Here is a 19,814-nt window from a genome sequence, read left to right as displayed (position 1 = left end):
GAGAGAACAATATCCATTTCTGACTCTTTCTCCTCTTATTTCCCTCTTGCCACTAAGCACTGTTCATAAAGCATCAGACTCCTGAAAAGGGACTCTTGGATCACTAGTCTAGTCTCCCAGTATCATAAGTAATCACACTGAGTAATCTTGTTCATAAACTCCCTCTTAAAAACTCTGTCTCTCTTAAAACAACAAAATTCCCTCTTTAAAAAAATAAGGTTATTTGCTCCTGTTACTCCTATAAAAAACTATTCAGAAACTCATCTCTCTGCTGTTTTGATTCTCCTTCTTCCTATTTGCAGACTGCATTTTTCATAACCCATTAATGTCCACTTGTCCTTGTACTGAAATTTTCCTTCGACTTAAATATATCTCATTTCCTGAAAGGTCTCCTTCCCTTCTTACAGCATCTTTCTCTTTTTATCATTCTCCTTCCTTTCTCATTTCTGCTCTCTCCTTCGCGAAGTCTTACCTCACCCATGACAGACTGCCTAGAAAAAATGTTGATGGATCAGGCACTGAATTTGTTCCACTGTGCTGAAAGACTCTATAATTTAGAGTTTTGATACATCAGGAGGAACGTAACTCGGACGCACCAGTTGAACCGCAGGTAACTGAACTTAGCTTGTGGCACATGTCAGGTAAATCATATCACTTCAGAACTCAGCAGAAGGGATTAAGACTAATATTTGAGACATATTAAGAGCATAAGAGTGGTCATTCAGTAGTGCTGCTTAGACCTGTTTTGGAACACAATACAGCAGCTATCCCAGCTTCTGTATATCTTACTCCATTTTATGGATTTCTTCATTGCAGAACTGATCAGAATTAACGAACTGGAAAAGGCAGCAGACACTCCTACCTTATAGCGCAGCTCCTGGGGCCAGTACAGGGCCTGGCATAATAAAAAGGGTGAGGGTGTCAGCTCAACAGTGAACGCTTGCTTTCAGAGTCAGAGGAGAGTGAAAGTAGGGGAGTGGGAACCGCAGCTGGCAGTCCATGTGTCACAGCACAGTACCCTTCCCAGTCCTGGCCAGAGAGCTGGCATACAAGGAGGAGCAGGAGTGAGGGGGAAAGTGAGTTTCATAGCATCACTCGGGAGGCCAAATCCTATTAATATTATTAATTCCTGAAACACTAATGAAGGATAGCCCTGCAAGACTGTTGATGGGACAGAAAAGGGGCACTTCTAAAAATATTTATAAACCAGTTGGAAAGTATATTGTGCATTGTCCTGTTTTCAAGCAGCAGTCAGATAAACTTCTCCTTTCATAACCAGCAGCTTTTCGCCGCAGTGACTGCACTGTGCTCCAAGGACATCCAGTGCAGCATAGGGAGCAAACAGAAGAGCAGAAGGAGCGGACCTACTTAACCTCTGACATTTCAACCCTGTGACAGCCCAAACACACGGTATTAGCTCAATTATTAAATCTCAGCCCAACTCAGAGAGTGCTTCCAGATCTTCTCCAGAAACAATAAAACATTGCTTTTAAAAAGCCAGGAATGCTGGTGTTTTGATGGGCCATTATAAGACACATTCTACTGCTACAATTTTATCATTCGCCTGTTTTACAAGACCTACAGCAGCTTCTTTTTTTAATCAGGTTTGACATCTTTTGATAGAATTCTGATTGACCTAACATTACTGCACCTGGAAAATGTTTTGTTGCTACATATCTGGTGTCTTAAGATCCACATTCGTTCCCTGTTAAATACTGTGATTCAATTGATTTAAAACAGTTTGGCTTTGCGTTGAAAACAGACCTTCAGTTAAAGATGTGCCTCTTTTTCCAATTCATTTTCACAGACTGCTTTTTTTGGCTAGCTTTCCCACACTGACTGCTAGGCTGGCCCTCGGTAGGCCACCTCATGCCACCTACCCTCAGCCCTTACAGGGGCTCCACACAAGTGTGGATGTGAGGACAGGGACCTGGTTATGTCTTTTTGATTCCTGCTGTGCCCCTTATCCTGACTCAGCATCCTGGTGCGAGCAACAGGCAACGTGATGACTGCTATCACTGTCACTCACCCAGCTGGTGAGGTACCCCCCTGTGGTTATTTGTCTTTGGTAGCTTCAAAAAGCACCAACATCACCTCCTTGGGGGCTACCGGATGGGGTTTAGCAGTCGCCTGCTTTGTACTGTATGCCCATTGCAAAAGGACTTTTGGAAGAAAACCACAGAGAAATGAACTATAGGTGCATCCCGTCATCCTCCTATGGTGGGCTCAGAAGTCACAGTGTTGTTAGCCTACCTTAATGAAAAGTGATTTCTTAGCTGACATTTGGGATGTGGAAGGCTAATAAGTGCTCTCACTGCTTTTCAGCCAGCTGATAGAAATCAGTTGCAGTTTATATCTAGCCTTTACCTCCATATGCACTGAGGAAAAAGTCACTGGTACTGTCCACTGAAATCATCTGCATTTTTTCCATGTCCAGTCAACTCTCAATGTTATTCTTAATAGACTAATACAGAACATATGTAAATTGGACTGTAAGAACCTATTTAGTGTATTTCACTTTGAAAAACGAAGTTATGATGAAAAATGAACATCAAGGGTGGGGCAGGGGTTGGGGGGGGAGATGGCTGGGAATAATTTCATCAGGGCACTGCTAATCTGCAACCTGGATGTGCTGCTCCCAGGTGAGCAAGAGCTGACTGCATTTCAATCACAAATGTGGCTCCTTTTATTTCTGCTTTAAACCAAAGTGTGCTTGAATTCTCTGGGCTAATCTACATCTTTTTCTCATTGTAGAACTTGGCACTATTTAGCACAAATAGCATGCCTTGCTCAAGGAACTGCAAGAGTAATGAAGGCTGGGGCTTTTTGAATCATGTCTGAGATGCATTAGCAAAGCTGTGGGGCACTTCCCACAGCACCTGCCTAGGCTGTTCCTGGCAGTGCTGGGAGCTGTTGGGTTTTCCCTTTCCTGATCCCCAGATGAAAAAAACTTTTAAAGAGGCTGTTCCCATTGCATGTTTGATTTTGGCAAGTAATGGCTGATGCTTAGGTTGGAAGAGAAATCATCCTTCCCTTTTCATCGTGACCTTTTTACCTTAGCTTCACTCCACATCTGGTCCTCTTACCCCATGCCTCTGCCTCTGATACACCTTTTCTTCTCTTCTTTTTCTCTCTTTGTAACTTATCTCCCTCTTATGTTACCACCTTTCAAAACTGTAATAGCCTAACATGATGTTTCCTGCTATCATTCCCTCCTCACCTCCTCACCTGTGGTCCTGGTTGCAGACATAAACTCTTTGGGAAGCGGACTTCCCATCATCTCCTTTTTGCATCTGCTGGAGGGGGGCCCCAGTCCTCGTTCCTCTGTAGGCTAATAAACACGACTAAAAGTAGTGATAACAAGAAGCAACTTTTCTCCTCAGCTAATTAGGTCCTGCATATGTCAACTATTTTACTTCTTCAGAAGTTGCATACCCAATAGCATAAAATGGGAATTAATCTATAATTTCACATGTTGTCAATTCAAGGGACAGAAGTCACCTCATCTGAGCTGTGCTGCTGACCTGGTGCAAAATTAATTTTGAATTTAAGTAATGGGAATGAATTTGTCATGAACCATTTGAAGACGGAATTACTGAAGATATTTGTGAAAAATTTTGCATATCAATAACAAGGAAGTCCTGAATTGCTTCTGAAGAGTTCACAAGTCAAAAAAGTGCTGAACTTCATCCAATAAATTATTCATTGTGAATTGTTCGCACAGCTGTGCTCTACTTACAAGGGAAGTTCAGGGGGTCTAATAATCCCCTCTTCGTGCAGAATATTTTGTTACATGGGAAAAATACTAATTCAGAGGATGCTCAATTTTTATGCTCTTGTAATAAATTAAGAAACTGTTTGATTCTGGCATTTGTGAGGAAAATACTTTTTTTTCTTCACTGCTGTGAACTATCTCAGAAGAGTTTTTAGTGGAAATTATTAGCATGGTTGCCATTAAAAAAATCAGCATAGGTCCAGCAATTAGCACATAATCCCAAATAATGTAGTACAGGAAAATATATTTATCCCAGAGACAGTATGTGGTAACTTATGGTAAAAGTTGCTTCTTTAGGAGCAGCCACTAGAACTCCATCTGTTTTTGCTAAAATAACTGTCCAAGTGACCCCAATTTCAACTTTATGAGGCTCATATTAATAGGGAATCTGAAGAAAATGAGCCAGAGTTTAGCTTCATGTCACTACTCACATTTTCAAGCTCTTTATCAAGTATCTCTTAAAAGTGTCCTGTATGCTAGACATCTGAATGCCTGTCCATAAGTGATGGACTCATCTTTAAAGAAACGGATCCACTTAATGTGTCCAGCTACAAACATGAGCCTATTGGTGCATATGAACTAACATGTCACCCTGTGATTGATGTTTCTCTATTACTCTGCCAAAGTACATTAAGTTAAGCTCCTTTTCATCTCCACAAATAGTAGGGACTACAGATGGCCCTCATTTGTAATCCTCAGGAACTAGCACAACTGAGCAATGTGAGAGGGTGCCGGTACCCATTGCCCGCCTGAAACGGATTAGAGAGATTTCTGTATGGAGCAGTGTTACAAGAATAAAGTAACATAGCAAATAATAACGGAAACGAAGGGATGCTGACAGTGGCTGCCAGCATTAGCAAACTGTGCAGACGACAATACTCTCTGAGCACATACTTGTTTTGGTGGCATTTTAGTAGCACGCACAACTCAAATCTGTGTATTCTTTGCCAGTTGTCTCCCATGTACCAAGAGTAATGTGCACCATGAGAAGCCACATCCACTATTCAGGTGGCATCCTGGTCCTGCCGAAGTGCAGGGATAACCTACTGACTCCAGTCATGGTCAGGATTTCATCATGGCCTGGAGCTTGTCGAGGTCCTGGGGGGGAGGCAGCAAAAGGAGCCTAAGGATTGCTGGGCACTTTACAAAGTGGGGTTTTTTTTTTTCTGTCTGCAGTGTTTGTGCAGGGATCTTGGGCAACTTGGAGCTGGTCAGGCACCTACTTTTTAGTGTTATACAAAACATGTCCCCTGAGGCTTTGCCTTCAGCCTGTTTGCTGGAGGCTCCCAGCATCAGGGTCATGGCTGCAGCTGGTCAAGGGAGCTGCCCTCTGGCAGCCTGAGGAAGAGGAGCTCTGGCTGCCTGCATCCCGCCCAGAGCTGGGACAGCCTTGCAGCCCACCTCAGGCAATGCAAAAAAGGCCAGGAAACCAAATATTTGGGAAACTGAGTGCAGAAAATACTCTCCTCAGGCAGAGCTACTATCATCCCTTGCAAGACACCCCCAGGGTGTATTTTCTCCAAAGGCTGTGCTGTGTCAGCAAGGAGAGAGGAGAAAGGCCCAGTAACTCCCTCACCAGGGAGAAGGCCAGGGCAGGCAGGGCCGGGGCTGCCGGACTCAGCTCATGGCTGTATGCACTGCACTGATTAAAGCCATTTTTGGCCATGGAGTATGTGTCCCTGCCTGCACATAAACGTGTCCTCTCGCTGTCCTCAGAGCACAAGTATGCAGGGTCCATCATGGGCCAGCCCTTGGCTCCGGAGCCTGCCAGTGCTTTTATGGGAAGAACAGGGGGCTGGGAGGGGGATGTGGATCTCCCTCTCCCATGGGTATCATTTTACCTCATGTCAAAGCTATTTCCATCTCTCATGTAAAGGGAGCACGTCGTAACGCAGATGGTCTTCACTTGATGCGTATTACGAGAGTGCAGTTATGTCACTTCGCTTTTTAAAAGGAGAGAAAAAGAGCAAAGAAAACACGTGTGATGGTGGTTTGGAGCAAGGGGTTTGTGAGGCAGGCGGCGAGCTGCCACCGATGTGCGAGCAGACAGTGCCGAGTGCGGTTCAGAGGCCAGGCGGGAAGGCAGCAAGGCCTCCAGACGGCCCGACAGATAACAAAGGTCTTTCCAGACACTGTTATCTGCTTCAGCAAAGCGCCGGGACCAGCCAATGGACCTTCTCCAGAGAAAGCTGCACGAGACTCCTCGGAGGTCTGGGCTTAGCCGCAGGAACAAGAGTGGTGTGGATCTGGGCTCGGAAATAGCAGAGACGGGGATATCTGCCCCACCGTCCCGCTGCTCACAGCCACCCAGAAGTCTGACTGGGCTGAATCCTGGCCATGAGACAGATGGACAGATATCATTCTTCCACATTTTCACATGGTGTAGTTAGTCCTGATTGGCAGAGGGTGAGAACAGAAAGGTCCTTCTGGAGCTGGCACCGACCTCTGGCGCTGCCTTGTTTTCCCTTCTTCACCACTCGCTGCCAGCTCCATCAGTGCGGTGTTGTGCTGCAGCCGGCTCCTAACACCCAATGTAGCTAACCTACTGACTTCAGTCATGGTCAGGATTTCATCATGGCCCAGAGCCTGTTGAGGTCATTTTGCCATGAAAGTCACTGGCTGGTATGAACTCCTGGCTGCTCACCCCGGCTACCGCCACAGCAGCATGTCTCCCAACATCCCTCCTTTTGTCACACTGACAGTCATGACCTTGCATGTTTTTCACTCTTTTCTTGCCTCTCTGTGCAGAGGGAGATGCACCAATGCGCAATATAACCCAGGAATATCCCAACCTTCCCATCCCCATGCCTCACCCTGAGCAAGCCCACACAGCCTCTCTGTCCCCAAGGACAGGGAGCAGCTTCACGGCATCTTGCAGCCCTGGCTGGACTTCTTGTCACCCTGCACCCCCCTAGGATGGCCAAGGCCCTCAGCATCATGGTCATGGTTGACAGCTTCCTACCACCCTTCACCACCCATGTTTTTCCCTCTCCTTCCCCCATCACAAAGAGCCTCAAGACCAACTTTCAGGGGAGACAGAAGAGTCTGGAAGCTCCCTCTGGCCCCCAGGTGGAGAGGCAGTGAGGCAAGAGGGAAAGGTGGGCAGGGGAGGGGGAGGAGATTAAGTGGGGGAAGAATCTGGAGGCTGGGAGCACATTCTGGGCAGAGGGTGATTCTGAGGTAAAGGGCTCTTGCCCCTTCATGTTAAATTGCAAATAGTTTTTCCTTTCCATTAAACAGCAAACTTCATAAAATTACATAATTTTTCTTGTCAGAGATCCAGTCCTGGATGTTGCATTCAATTTACTGGCATTTCTTTATCTTAATCCAGTTGAATTTAGGTAAGACTTTTTTCGTTATCTCTGCAGAACCCAGTGTCTCATCCCAGAGCCAACTGCATTTTCCTCTGGTCTACAGCAGTGTGTTTAATAAAATACATTTTTTTAACAGTCATATTTATAGGATTCCAATTAGGATGAGCTTGAAAATAATGATACAGTGCAAAGATAAATGTATTTGAGTGGTAACTAAGTGCTGAACATCCAAACATATCAGTGATGACAAAGGCATGTAATTATGCATGCAAAGTATCTGTATGCAAATTATTGACAGAATTTTGAATTTGTGTGCATAAAAGCATGCTTTCTTCTCTTATATGGAAAGGCTATAGGTTGAACTTCTGCATCTGCTTTTCAAAATAAAAAAGACTCCTGAAATAGAACTTATTAGTGCAGGATGGTCTATATTTCCAGGACAGCTGAAAAGGTAGTAAAGCCGGAATTATTCACCTCTCTTAAAATTTAAGTTTTGCAAATACTTGGTTGTTTCATACCTGCAGAAAGAATGTTCCCTTTTGGATACAAATAGCTTGATCCTGCAGCCACTCCATAACCATATGGAACGAAATTGAAAACAAAAGCCATTTTCAGATCTACTGTCAGTCTTCATTTAAAAAGTGGAGCTGAGTGAACCTTCCTGTTCACTTTCTCATGAACATTCCTGTGAATAAGGTTTTCTTTGCAATGGAGTTAAACAATTGCGGGCTTTCGTGTGGGGCACAGTTGGTACTGATGTGATCATGTTCACTCTCTGGGTTTTAAAGGTTTGGGTGGAAAATCAAGTGTTTTAAGCTCTCCATCAACAAAAACATATGTATGTACCTTACTGAAGAGAAGGACAAGAGTCTTGGAGAGGAACTACAGAAAACATTCCCAATAAGAAAACAAAACCTGTGGTCTGTGTTGATATTAATGTGCAGTACTGAAGGAACTTGAAGAAACCACATGGGATAACTTTTGCAAATATTTTGTAATCTTATTAACCCATTTCACTATATCTTCTAGGAGAAAAAAGGTGGAAGCCCAGTATTTCATTATGTTACACAGAAGGTGCAGTCCTGATTTTCTAAACAGAAAGAATGTCACAAAGAGGAACTGCTTTCTAGTTAGTCTCCTCAGAGGGGTTAGCACTCACGGTGCAGCACAGCTGTTCATTGCCATGCGATCCAAGAGTGTCCTGGAAGATGGCTGGGCTAAGTAGTACAACCATGGTTAATTATAGAGACCAAGGGAGCAAAACTCTTGCAAAGCACCAGGGGTATGTAGAGACTAATGTTATTGGACTAGTAAGCATCTTGCCATAAATAGGGTGAAAATTTCCTCATCACAATTTTTGTTCTGCTAAAAGAACCTAAAAATATGTAAAAATAGTCTATTTCCAATCACACATAATTTCCACTTTTTATCAGTCAGCAGGTAACCTTTGGAATATTGTATGTTCATTATGTGTCACTGTAGGAAAACAAACTTACCTTTGCAAACCGTGTTTTTAAAGAAAGTGGGGATGAGCAGTTCACTACAAATTTATTGTAGCTCTATTAAAGAGTTCAGCTTTGCCCCTTATATTTTCTCTCTCAGAAACCTGTTCTAGTTCAATGCACTTAAGTGGACGTCTGAATTTTTCTCTCCTAAATCTGTTGATAAATCTCAAAAGCTGACATAAGCCCACAGTTTCTTCTCTCACCAAACGTACCCTTTTCGTAGGACACAGGGGGTCTCTCCAGGGGCTAGCCCAGGATTTCACACAAATGAGCCAGCCTTCTGCATCCTAGTGCCTTATTCAGTTTTTGGAACATCTGCTCTGTGGCAGCATTTCAGCTGTTCATGGAGTTTTCAAGCATCCTGCAACCTCCGTTGGGCATTTTGAGGCTTTTATTTCATTGTTGGTTTCCCCCCATGCTGCCAATGACTGACAGCACACATATTCCCCCTGAGAGTGCGATGGACTGTGTGTAGCTCACCAGGGACACCCTGGCGGTTTGTGAGCTGATGCAGGAAATATTGTCAACTATGTGTTAGTGATATATCCCAGCTCTTCTCATGACTCATATCTTTAAAGTTTTGGGTTTTTTTCTATTCCAGCAATTGATGACGAGTGGAGCAAACCAAATCTAGTCATTAACCAATAAGAATTTGTTTTAAAATATCCCAAGTTAACTAACTAATTTATTTTCAGAGGACTGACTGAGAAGTCATTTATTTAGTCCCTCTGATCATACCCTTAACAGGGTGCTTAATTTACAGCTGATTCATCATTGTGCATCTTTAAGAAGTAGATCCCAGGAGTACAGCTGCACAAATGCAAGATGAGAATCAGCCGTGAGGAGCTGTGGGAGGTGGAGGAGAGGGCACAAGTGGCAGCACTACCTTGGGAAGGTGCTTCTCCAACACCAAGGGGCACTCGGCCTCCCCACACCCCTGATCCCAGCCCTGTGCCCAGGCCCCAGCTGTGGCCACCTGCCCCACAGCTGCCCCAGCACTGCGGTGCATTCCCGCTCACATGTCTTGCAGACAAACACATCTCACATGCTCACAGGTATATGTCTTGCACCATCACACACATAACTTATGCACTCACTTCTCACACACACATCTAACAAGCTCACACTCACACACACATCTTGCACATATGTTCCCAGCCTCCTTCCTGATGTGGTATCAGGCCTTTTCTTCAACACAACCAAGAGAAAAAACTGACAGTGAAATGAAGGACCTTTGTCTCCTGCAAATCTTCTCTTTGACATGTCAAGAGACAGTGCAGTGGAACAAAGAAAATTAATTAATTTATTCTAATCAGTCAACCTTTGCTAATGAAGCATGAGTGATTTCTGTCTCCATGCCACTATGATAAAATTTTATTTAACTGCAGCTGATTTTACTGTTGCTTTGCCAGTCGCAACAAAACAAATCAGGAAAATAGATGTAATTGTTGAGCAGTTGCCCATTGCCAGTTGGTGGGGAAACACAGGCAGAAGCAGAACCCCTGGGTCCAGCCCAGGGCAGAGTCACCTTCACCCACAGCCCTTTGAGCCCATGGGTGCAGCAGGGCACTACCTGGTACCATTTTTATGAATTGTGCTTTCCTGATCCCAAATACTATCTGCAGAAGGGAAGAGAGTTTGCCTACACATCCCGGGCATCTCCAGGCAGAAGAATGAAGCTACTTCTTAAGGAGCCCAGATCCTCAAGCCCAGATGGCTAAAGATGTTTTCATTGTATTTTAATTAACACTGGGTTCAGTGCTTTTAAGCAGCCAGCTATCCAAAGGAATTCCATTCGTCCCATCTTGGCCATAAGATATCCTCCCACTTTTCCAGCAGTCCATGCCTGGGTTGTGGCACTGTGGGGCAGGATCAACTCTGTCCATGCGGGCAGCACCTGTCCCCAGGCTTGGCTGGGGACTCTAGGTGTACCTACAGCTGAAAGAAAGGAGGGTGTACCACTGTTACAAATACACTGCTTTCAAAACAGCTACCTGCTCTGCAGCTGGTATCTGCAGACATCCACCAGCTCTTCAGTGTCCATTTAATGTATTTCTGATGGTTTAATTCAAATTATTAGTGAGGCAGAATGAACAGTATGTGAAAAGATATCCCATAAACTTGGTGGCGGGCTGAAGTGAGAAAGCTCCAATATTTAGGTGACTGACACCTTCTCACGCTCTTTCTAGCTTCTGGCTAAGTCCTATTATCTGGACAAAGAGGGTGAATTTGGGCTTAAGAATGATATTACACCCTATTCTGTGAGCACAGTTATTCTGTAAAAGCAGTCATTTGCCATCACACCATAAATCTGGTACAACTGTTTGCTGGAATTCAAACTGACAGGTAATGTAACTAGCTGCAACTTCCCTGCTACAAACGGTGGAGAACAGCTCCCCAAATGGTGGAGAAGTGGTTAAAGCTATGATAGTTATTACAGTTCTGTATTTTCTACTGGCAATGAAATCAGTCTATAACTACAGTATGGAAAGAATTATTCCATACCACTGTCCATTGTTCTGCATCATTACCAGGAAACAGGGTTATTACAAGATTGGGTCTCTTATGTTAACCCTGGAAAAGAAAAGATATACATTTTGTTTTTAAAATATATTAAAGAAAGAAGAAAGTAAATCCTTTCTGATCTGGTACATTGCTACTGTACACATTCATCGAAAAAGAAAAAAGATTTTTTAAAGAACATCACAGGCATAGCACAAACAAAGCAAAACCAAAAAAAAATCAAAGGTAAGGCAGGCACTGTGTGTTCAGCTAAACCAGGGATAGCATATTAATTCTTTTCAAGAAAACCACAGCTAAGCTGCTCTGTGTAGCTCTGCTGGGGAGCAGCCACATCCATCATGGGCTGATAGAAACCACCAAGGACTGATAGCCCAGCCATGGCTCAAGGAGCTCCTTCCTACTCTGCCACTGCTGCGATCACCCGCTCCAGCTTTGGTGGTGGCTCCCAACCTGCAGCAGTTTTGTGCTTTAGTAAGGCCTGTAGCGATAGGAAAAGAGGTTATAGTTTTAAACTGAAAGAGGGTAATTTTAGATTAGATATTAGGAATAAATTCTTTACTGTGAGGGTGGTGAGACACTGGAACAGGTTGCCCAGAGAAGCTGTGGATGCCCCGTCCCTGGAAGTGTTCAAGGCCAGGCTGGATGGGGCTGTGAGCAACCTGGTCTAGTGGAAGGTGTCCCTGCCCGTGGCAGGGGGGCTGGAACTGGATGATCTTTAAGCTCCCTTCCAACCCAAACCATGCTGTGATTCTATGTGCCATGAAGATGCCAGCTCAGCACCTGCACCAAAACATCTCCATAACGCAGGAACCAGAGTCCCCTCTTGCAGGATACACCTGCAGCTGGAGCCAGGGCCTATGAATATTTCCCAGCACTGAGTCAGGACTGCTGAAATGTGCCATTCTGGTACACTGAAATTTGGCGAGTTTGATTAATTTTTTATCTTTTGGATAAGTTATACCAGTAAATACCAGTAAACATACACCGTAGATTTTGCTATAGTATGCACTCATATGTATAAATAATTTGTTGTATTATAAAAAATAAAATAAGTCAGTCAAGTCGACAGTCATTACATGTATTTTATAGAAGTGAAAGATGACATTAAAAGAACAGAACAAATCAGTCATTTTCAGCATCATTACCTCCTCGTGTGACATTCTCACTGGAGCAAGGGAGGAGAAGGAGCTGTTTCCAGGCTTTTGCATGTAACACTTTTTTGATCTGCTCCAGTCATAATTTTCAGATGGTTTTCTGTTGTTTTTTACTGCACAGGAAGCTGATTTTCCCTCTCCTGCTACAAAGCCATAAAGGAGAAAGACTGCAAGATGAGTAGATCAAAATCTTCCAGCCTCTCTCACCTAAGTGGCTGCTTGCTCACATGCCTTGGGTCTTCCTGGCTTCTGCCAAAACTTCCTCATTGCCTGGAGAGAACCATGGAGCAAGAAGGAGAAGTGATACCCACCAGATGACCAGAAATACACTCCTTTTTCACTGCCTAGGCCCAAACCAGTCCGCAGGCAGGGTAGGAATTGGAAGCCAGGTCTTCATCATATGGACAAAACTGCCCTCACTAGTGTGGGAGCAGGGGGAGATGTAGCAGGTCCAGGGGTTTCTCCCCCTGCCTGCGTGCACCTGTGTGCCATGGTTGGACTTTGGACGTGGTGTGCTTAATTCCCCTTTACCAGGAACCCCACTGCTCCCCAGACAGGTGGCATGGGCTCCCCTGCACATAGCACAGGGCATCCTACTCAGGTCTGTGGCTCAGTCCCAGGACACATAGCAGGAAGAGGGGATTAGCCTGGGCAGTAAGAACACCATTCTAGGCACAGTACCCAAGAAGTGTGTGTCCCACCTGGCAGGCTCACGCAGCCAGCTGAATTTGCACGTGCACACCCAGCAAACACGCTCTTTTAATACCTCCTTTCCTCTTGCCAGCTCCTCTGACACCCTCATTGCCTGTGACTGTCTGTAGTTACTTGGATGTTGAATTAGAAGCATTTAAATACACTCTTTGATCCTCCACTAGAAATGGTAGCCCAACACATTTGGCTGTTGGCAGATTGTGGGGACTGTATGTACAGGCCTGTAAAGCAAATATCTTTGGTTTTGTATAGAAACCCAGCTGTGCTCACACACGTGCCATGGCACATGCTGCATTGAAGTGTGATGACAATCGCAACTGAAAACACAAGATGCTTTGAAGGCCCTGTAACTGAAGCAAAAGAAGAAAAGGCTGGGCTTAGAGCCCATAGTGATCAGTACCAGGCCATGCACTCAGCAGAAAACTGCCTTGTAACCAGCGGCATTTTACAGACTTTCTAATTGGCTTCCAGGGCTGATGGCTGTTGCTTGTGCAGAACTGGAAATCAGAGCCATGTGGGGCCAGCTGAGCGGCTGAGGTCTGTGCTGCCTGAGTTTGCCTGCAGCCAAATGGCAGCAGAGGTGTTCCCCAGGCGAGGGGAAGCAGGGGAAGGAGGGCTGGAAAAGGCAGGCCACCATCTGCGGCTACTTAGGAAGGTGCCTTGCCACATCAGTGCCCTGCACCTCAGCCAAGGGAAGGGTGTTTTCTGGTGGTAGCAATGATTTCATTACATACCTGTGCCTTTTTGTGGCGGTGACTTTTATCAGGAAGTCAACAGGCCAGTCCCACTGCTGAAGCTGCCTGCGAGCCCCTGGCAGCCTCAGCTGGGATGTAATTGCTGGGCCACCAGCCAGCACAAGCCTGTATAATGGGGCTTTTGCATTTCTTATCTTGCCTTATTTGGCTTTCCACAGGTGGGTTTACTCTTGCCCCCTCCCTGTCTCTCTCTAAATACATGCTTGTACATACCCTGTAAGTATATGTAGACCAAAACATACTAATTTATGTACTACACTTGTGGTAGTGTTGGTTTATTTCCATGGGTTAAGGAACTACATGCTAAAGATGTCCATATGCACTTGAATATTCATGTAATCCTTTGCCAATTATTTACTGGTAGTCTGACGAACTGGGTTTGATTTCCTGCAGGCAAAATTTGGTATCACCAACTTAAACTTGCTGTTCAGAGAGCCAGGAAACTAAATGTCCCATGTCAAGGAGCAGGAAGGACTAAACTCTCTACTTACCAGAGCTTACCAGGGCTTAAATAAAAGAGGTTTACAAGAAGAGTTGAAACAGTGAAGAGAAACACAATAAACCAGCAGCTTGGAAAATCTGGTGAATCTGCCCAGACTCTGAGAAAACTATGGAGAAAGTTGCTCTCCTGCACCTGAAATATGTGTGGATTCGGGGAAGATTACAGCATATTCCAAGCAAAGTAATCACACCCTTATGGCTTGGCAGAAAAGCCTAAGATATCTATGCTGTTATTTTTGTTAGATTCAGCCTAACACTATCTTGCCAGATACTTGCTGCCATCAGTCTTACTCTTCTCCACCATTTCTTCTCCACCACCACCCCTCCCCCATCCAAAAAAGTACTCTAGCTGTTTTAAATAAGGAGCAGAAACACGACAGTGTCTTTTAGAGACATACCTGGGTGGTCAAGTATTCCTTCCCAGAAACTATGCCCCTTTCCTCATGCTCATTGAGCCTAAATATTGCTTTGCTTTCTACTTCTTCTGGTCCCTGAAGTTTCTGACACACAAGCACTCTATTTCTCTCTACTTTTAAGTACAAAGATTTTTTACAGAAAAAAATCCCAAACATGGTTGTAACTGGCAAAGAAATCCCAGCTCGTGCTTCTCTGCCTCGGGCAGGGGTCTGCCTGGAGCTCTCCCGGCTCAGCTGTTCTTCTCCCTGTCCTGTCAACAGCCACCAGCACTGAGCTCTTGCCCTTTTAAAGCTCCCAGCTCTGTCTGTGTATATGCATGTGACTACATATATACATATACATATTATATATATACACACACATACACACATATGCATGCAGGGAGCCTGTGGGAGAAGGAAACAGCGAATCCTCCCACTCCCCCCACCTCATGGGCGCACTGAATTCAGGAAACAGAATCATCTTGTGAAGGACCCTAATAATAATTTTAAAAGATGAAATGAGGGACACTGCACAGAGCCTGTGTGACTGTCTAAGCTCAGTTCCACTGTAAGCTAAAGGCTCCCATGCCATGGAGGGTCTCTGGGGGATCTCCACATTGGAAGGAATCTCATTTTGAAGGTATGGCCAAGCTGCACCACCTCTGACATTCAAGACCTGTCCAGAGAAACCCTGGCTGGCCCCAAGTTTGAAAACAACTGCTAGCTGTAGGTCTGCTAAGCTGTGTCTTTGTTAGCTAGCCCATAGCACAAACCATAAGGCTATGACAATTCTGACTGTTCAGTCACTGGAAAATAATACAGGACTGATTTTTTCTTATTATGTTTTATACCCCTTTTTCAGAATAGTTGGAGGTCATATGCCCAGTTTCATTGTTTCCCTTAAAAATAATAGTTCTATAAAGCAATATCAGTCTCAACTTGTCTCCATTTTCATAGAGCTTTTTTTACAATTAACAAGAACATTAAATCAAGAGAGCACTTGTTTAACATTTCAACACATTTTTGTCTGAAGTGATTCACTCATCTCATTTTCCTGGAAAAGGTGTTTTCTGGGCATGTAATCCCCTAGGTATGTGTTTCATCTTCCAATATTGAGCTGGTATGGACACATGGAAAGAAAATCTTATCTTGTTGAATAATACCTAATACCCTTTCCAGAAAAAACAATAATGATCTGGCACCTCTCCAGCTATTAATGCTTTATGAATAACTAGCTTCTCAATATGCAGAGTTTTCATCCACCTTCTTTAGTACAGGAACAAAAAGTCCCAGGCACATGGAGCAGAAACAAAAAGTCCCAGGCACACCAACCCATTTGCCAACTTTCTCAGGCACCACATCATCATGACTTCCATAGGTGATCACTGTAATAACAAAAAACATGGTGTATTCTTTGGTATTTATGTGGGTATCTCATGTAATTTCATGAGGTTGCTTGTTCTTTCCCTCTCCCTTTGGATTTTTACTTCAATTGCAGGTATGAACTCTATGCACAATACAGAGAACCTATTTAATACACAACAGTTGTTCTCTCACATGCAAGTGGTTTCTATAAAGAAACCATCCATCACTGCTATATAATAAGCCACATCTTTTGCTGAATGGTCTGTCCTTGTGAACTGACATGTGGGGATAAATAATATCCACTGTAAAACAGGGAATGTGCAAATACCAAAGTTACTCCTGGAAGAGTTATTAATTTGAGATAAAACTATTAAAACTGCCCAGATAACTTATGAGTCCAAATCCCATTTTCAAAAGGAGGTGAGTTCTAGAACAGTGAAAAGTTGTAGATGCCTAACCAGCATAAATAACCTACATGCTAATGTGGCTGCCCCAGACTATGTTTTAGATCTTAACCCCTTCTCCTGTCCCATATGAGCTGCACGCTCATACTTCCCTCAGTGACATTCCCTGGGCTCATATATAGGATCATCTCAGACTTTTGAAGCTCATTCTTACTTCCTGCATGGATTAGTCTCTTTGAAATATCTCCCTTCTCCCACTGGTGACTGGTATGAGAACCACTACGAGAGCTCAAGACCCATGATGTGCTTCACTGCCCACCAAACCAACATAGTTCCTAACTAGTCAGGAATTGGTAATTGATTGATCATAGAATCATAGAAAAGGTTGGAAAAGACCTTTAATATTATCAAGTCCAAATGTTAACCCAGGACTGCCAAGTCCACCACTAAACCACATCCCTAAGCACCGCATCTACATGTTTTTTAAACACTTCCAGGGATAGTGATTCCACCACCTAACTGGGCAGCCTGTTCCAATGCTTGACCACCCTTTCAGTGAAGAAATTTTTCCTAATATCCAATCTAAACCTCCCCTGGTGCAACTTGAGGCAGTTTCCTTTTGTCCTATTGCTTAATGATGATATGTCAAAATCAACGTTTCATGAAAATATTTTTGATTCTGGAAACTTTTACCATCTCCAGACTGAAGCTTTCTTGGCAGTCTTGCAGGCTCAGTGTCCCCTGGCAGCACCTGATGGGCAGCACAACTCTGGATCAAGAGCCACAGCTCCCAGGCTCTGCTGCAATGCAGGACACATAGCAGGGGTGGAGGCCCAAGAAAAAACTAGACTGAGGGGTTCTTATGCACCACACATCACAGGAGCAGTCCAGGGGATGCTGTGGGGTCACATCTGACACCATTGCACTTCAGACTTGGCTGCCACCTGAGAAGACAATCCCCCCACAGTGAGCATATGTCTGCTGCGTTTGGTTTCAGAAAAAGTGAAGAAAAAAAAATGTTCTGAGCTTCCCAGAACAAAATATTTTCAGAATTTCATTTCCACAGGAAAGGTAAAACTTTTTTAAGTTTAATTCCAATCCAGAAAGAAAACTGTCTGAAAATGTCAGGATTTCCCACAGAAAGAAAATGCCAAGTTTTGACCCACACTAGCCTTAAGTTATTTAAAAAAAAAAAACTTTTTTTTAAATTTAATTATTCAGTCTCAGAGCATGGATTGTTAAATATTCTGTGGAAACTGTAGTTTCAGAGCCCTTGTCCCTTATGAGGACATTTCAAATTTCTGCACCAACATCCTTCACCTGGAAATCATCTCATCTGTATGTCCCACCCCACAACTATGTGTTACACTACTGTGCTGTGGCCTATTTCTGTCCAAATATGGAACTCCGGCAGGAAAAGGAATGTCAGACTACCTGTTTAAAACAGAATTAAATGAAATTGTAATACGCGCCAAAAACAGAATAATGTGCAAACAGAAAGGACCTGTGTTTCTCTGGGCACCAGAGAGAATTGGCTACACTTTTCCTGATAACATAGAAGGATGAGGTATGGTCAGGTCCTTTTGAATGCATCCTTAGTTTCTCCTAGCATGGAGTGTGGCTCCCTAGCTATAGGTGTGGGACCTGATTCTCTTCTGCTCGATCAGGGACTCTCACTTGCTCCTTGTAAAGCAGCCCCACAATGCTACTTAGGCTGCACGGGGACATTTTATCTTCACTTGCTACCTCCATGCGCGAGTGAGTCTGCTGGCCTGCTCAGAGAAGGGTGGCTGATGGGAAGTTGGAGAGCGACCAGAAAGCTGGAATTACTAATTTCTAATGCTCTGAAAAAACGCCAATTTTCAAAAACACAGAAGGCTAGAAATAAACAAGAAATTATAAGCAAGCAAAATCCTTTCCATTTCAACTATTTCACCTGAAATTTTGCATACTGTCTTTCAAGCCAGCAAAAGGCCCTGGCTTCTCCTGCCTTCCTTCCTCAGAAGAGGAAGGAGCCCAGCCCTACAGAGGACAACCTTATTCACCAGGATGCAGAGCTCTGCTCTCAGCAGTCACAGTGAGCTGCCATTCCCGCTGGCCAATATGGACTCCAAGCATCTCCTTTCCACCTCAGCTGTATTCTCCGCATTCCTAGTTCTGAACCCCCTGTGTCATGGTCTGCAAGATAAGAATGTGGAGATATAAACGCAGAATAACTTCATCCCAGCTGAAGCTACAACATTTTTCTTTCTCCTTAATTCAGGAAACAGGATATTCCAGTGGAGGACCTGAGTCTCATCTATTTATCATTGTTGTTTGGACATAATCACATACTTTCAGTACAGAAGATCCAGATTCTTTTGTGGACCTTTCTAACAGGCCTTAACTCCCAACTTCTTGATACCTGCAAGTGAGTAATTCTGCTTGCAATAAAATATAATCTCCCAAGAGGACCTCTGATCTTAAAACAAATGCTGTTTAATTCACCACTCATTAGGAGAGTATCTGGATTGATTTATTGAGCACCTCTGACCCCAAATCTTTTGAACAGCATTCCTTCACGATTAAATAGGGAATGGATTTGGGCAACACTTCTGGCAGACAGACTGGAAGAACACAAGTGATTCTTAAAAACATTCATATCACGTAATGCAATGTAAATATTCTACATGTTGGCACGCACTTGGCACAGGCCAGAATGGATACATTTTCCAACCAAGGCTCAGGTAACTTCTGTAGTAAATATGGCCAGAACAATTCATTAATTATACATCTGTGGATGTCCCACATTTGTGTATTTTAGAAATATACAGCCACATTCAATCAATCAGAAAAATGGCAATATCTTTGGGTCCAAAGTAAATCAATGTTTTTGGTAAGTATATGACAGTCTGGGGCAGCAGAAAGCATTATATCCTCTAGTGAATTGGTTTCAGCTTGCTGCTTAATATTCAAAGAACAGAGAAATGGAAAGAAATATCCAAAAAGTCTTTTATAAGTGACTGGCTACAGACAAATGCTTTCTAGATGAGAATACCAAACTTTCTTCCTAGCTGTACCCAAGTAGTTGCAAACATGAAGAATTACATGGCCTCTGTACTTTGAGCATGTAAACAAAAAACACTGAACCTTGTAATAAGAATGAAGAATGCAAAATATAACCTCCTGCCATATGCCTTGCCATTCTCATTTTGCTGTAAAAGCAGAATGAAGCTATGGTTGCTGCATGGAATAGGCTGTTGGCTGCCTGCCTTTTTTGGCCAATGAAGGTATACGCAGTAAATGTGGTATGTGCCTTCCCTTCTTTCTGGTTTCTGGTTAACAGTAGAGTGCAGTATCTGGCTTGCCTCTCCTTGCAGAGATCCAAGAGCAGAGAATTTGCCAGAATATTTGCATCTACGTAAATCAT

The 19,814-nt window shown here is 43.8% G+C and overlaps 1 protein-coding gene across 1 annotated transcript in view; it reads right to left on the bottom strand.

Annotated features, from left to right (window-relative positions):
- Positions 1-12,179: 12,179 nt before the first annotated feature.
- MSRB3 (methionine sulfoxide reductase B3) overlaps positions 12,180-19,814 on the bottom strand; it is a 115,003-nt gene continuing 107,368 nt past the window's right edge. The window contains 1 exon segment of the mRNA XM_080390788.1: positions 12,180-18,583. The gene's annotated coding sequence lies outside the window, so the exon portion shown is untranslated.

The sequence above is a fragment of the Falco punctatus genome, assembly GCF_963210335.1.
Source record: "Falco punctatus genome assembly, chromosome: 6".
Taxonomy (NCBI): Eukaryota; Metazoa; Chordata; class Aves; order Falconiformes; family Falconidae; genus Falco; species Falco punctatus.
The sequence above is the reverse complement of the archived record's forward strand: the minus strand, read 5'-3'. Positions and strand labels throughout refer to the sequence as shown.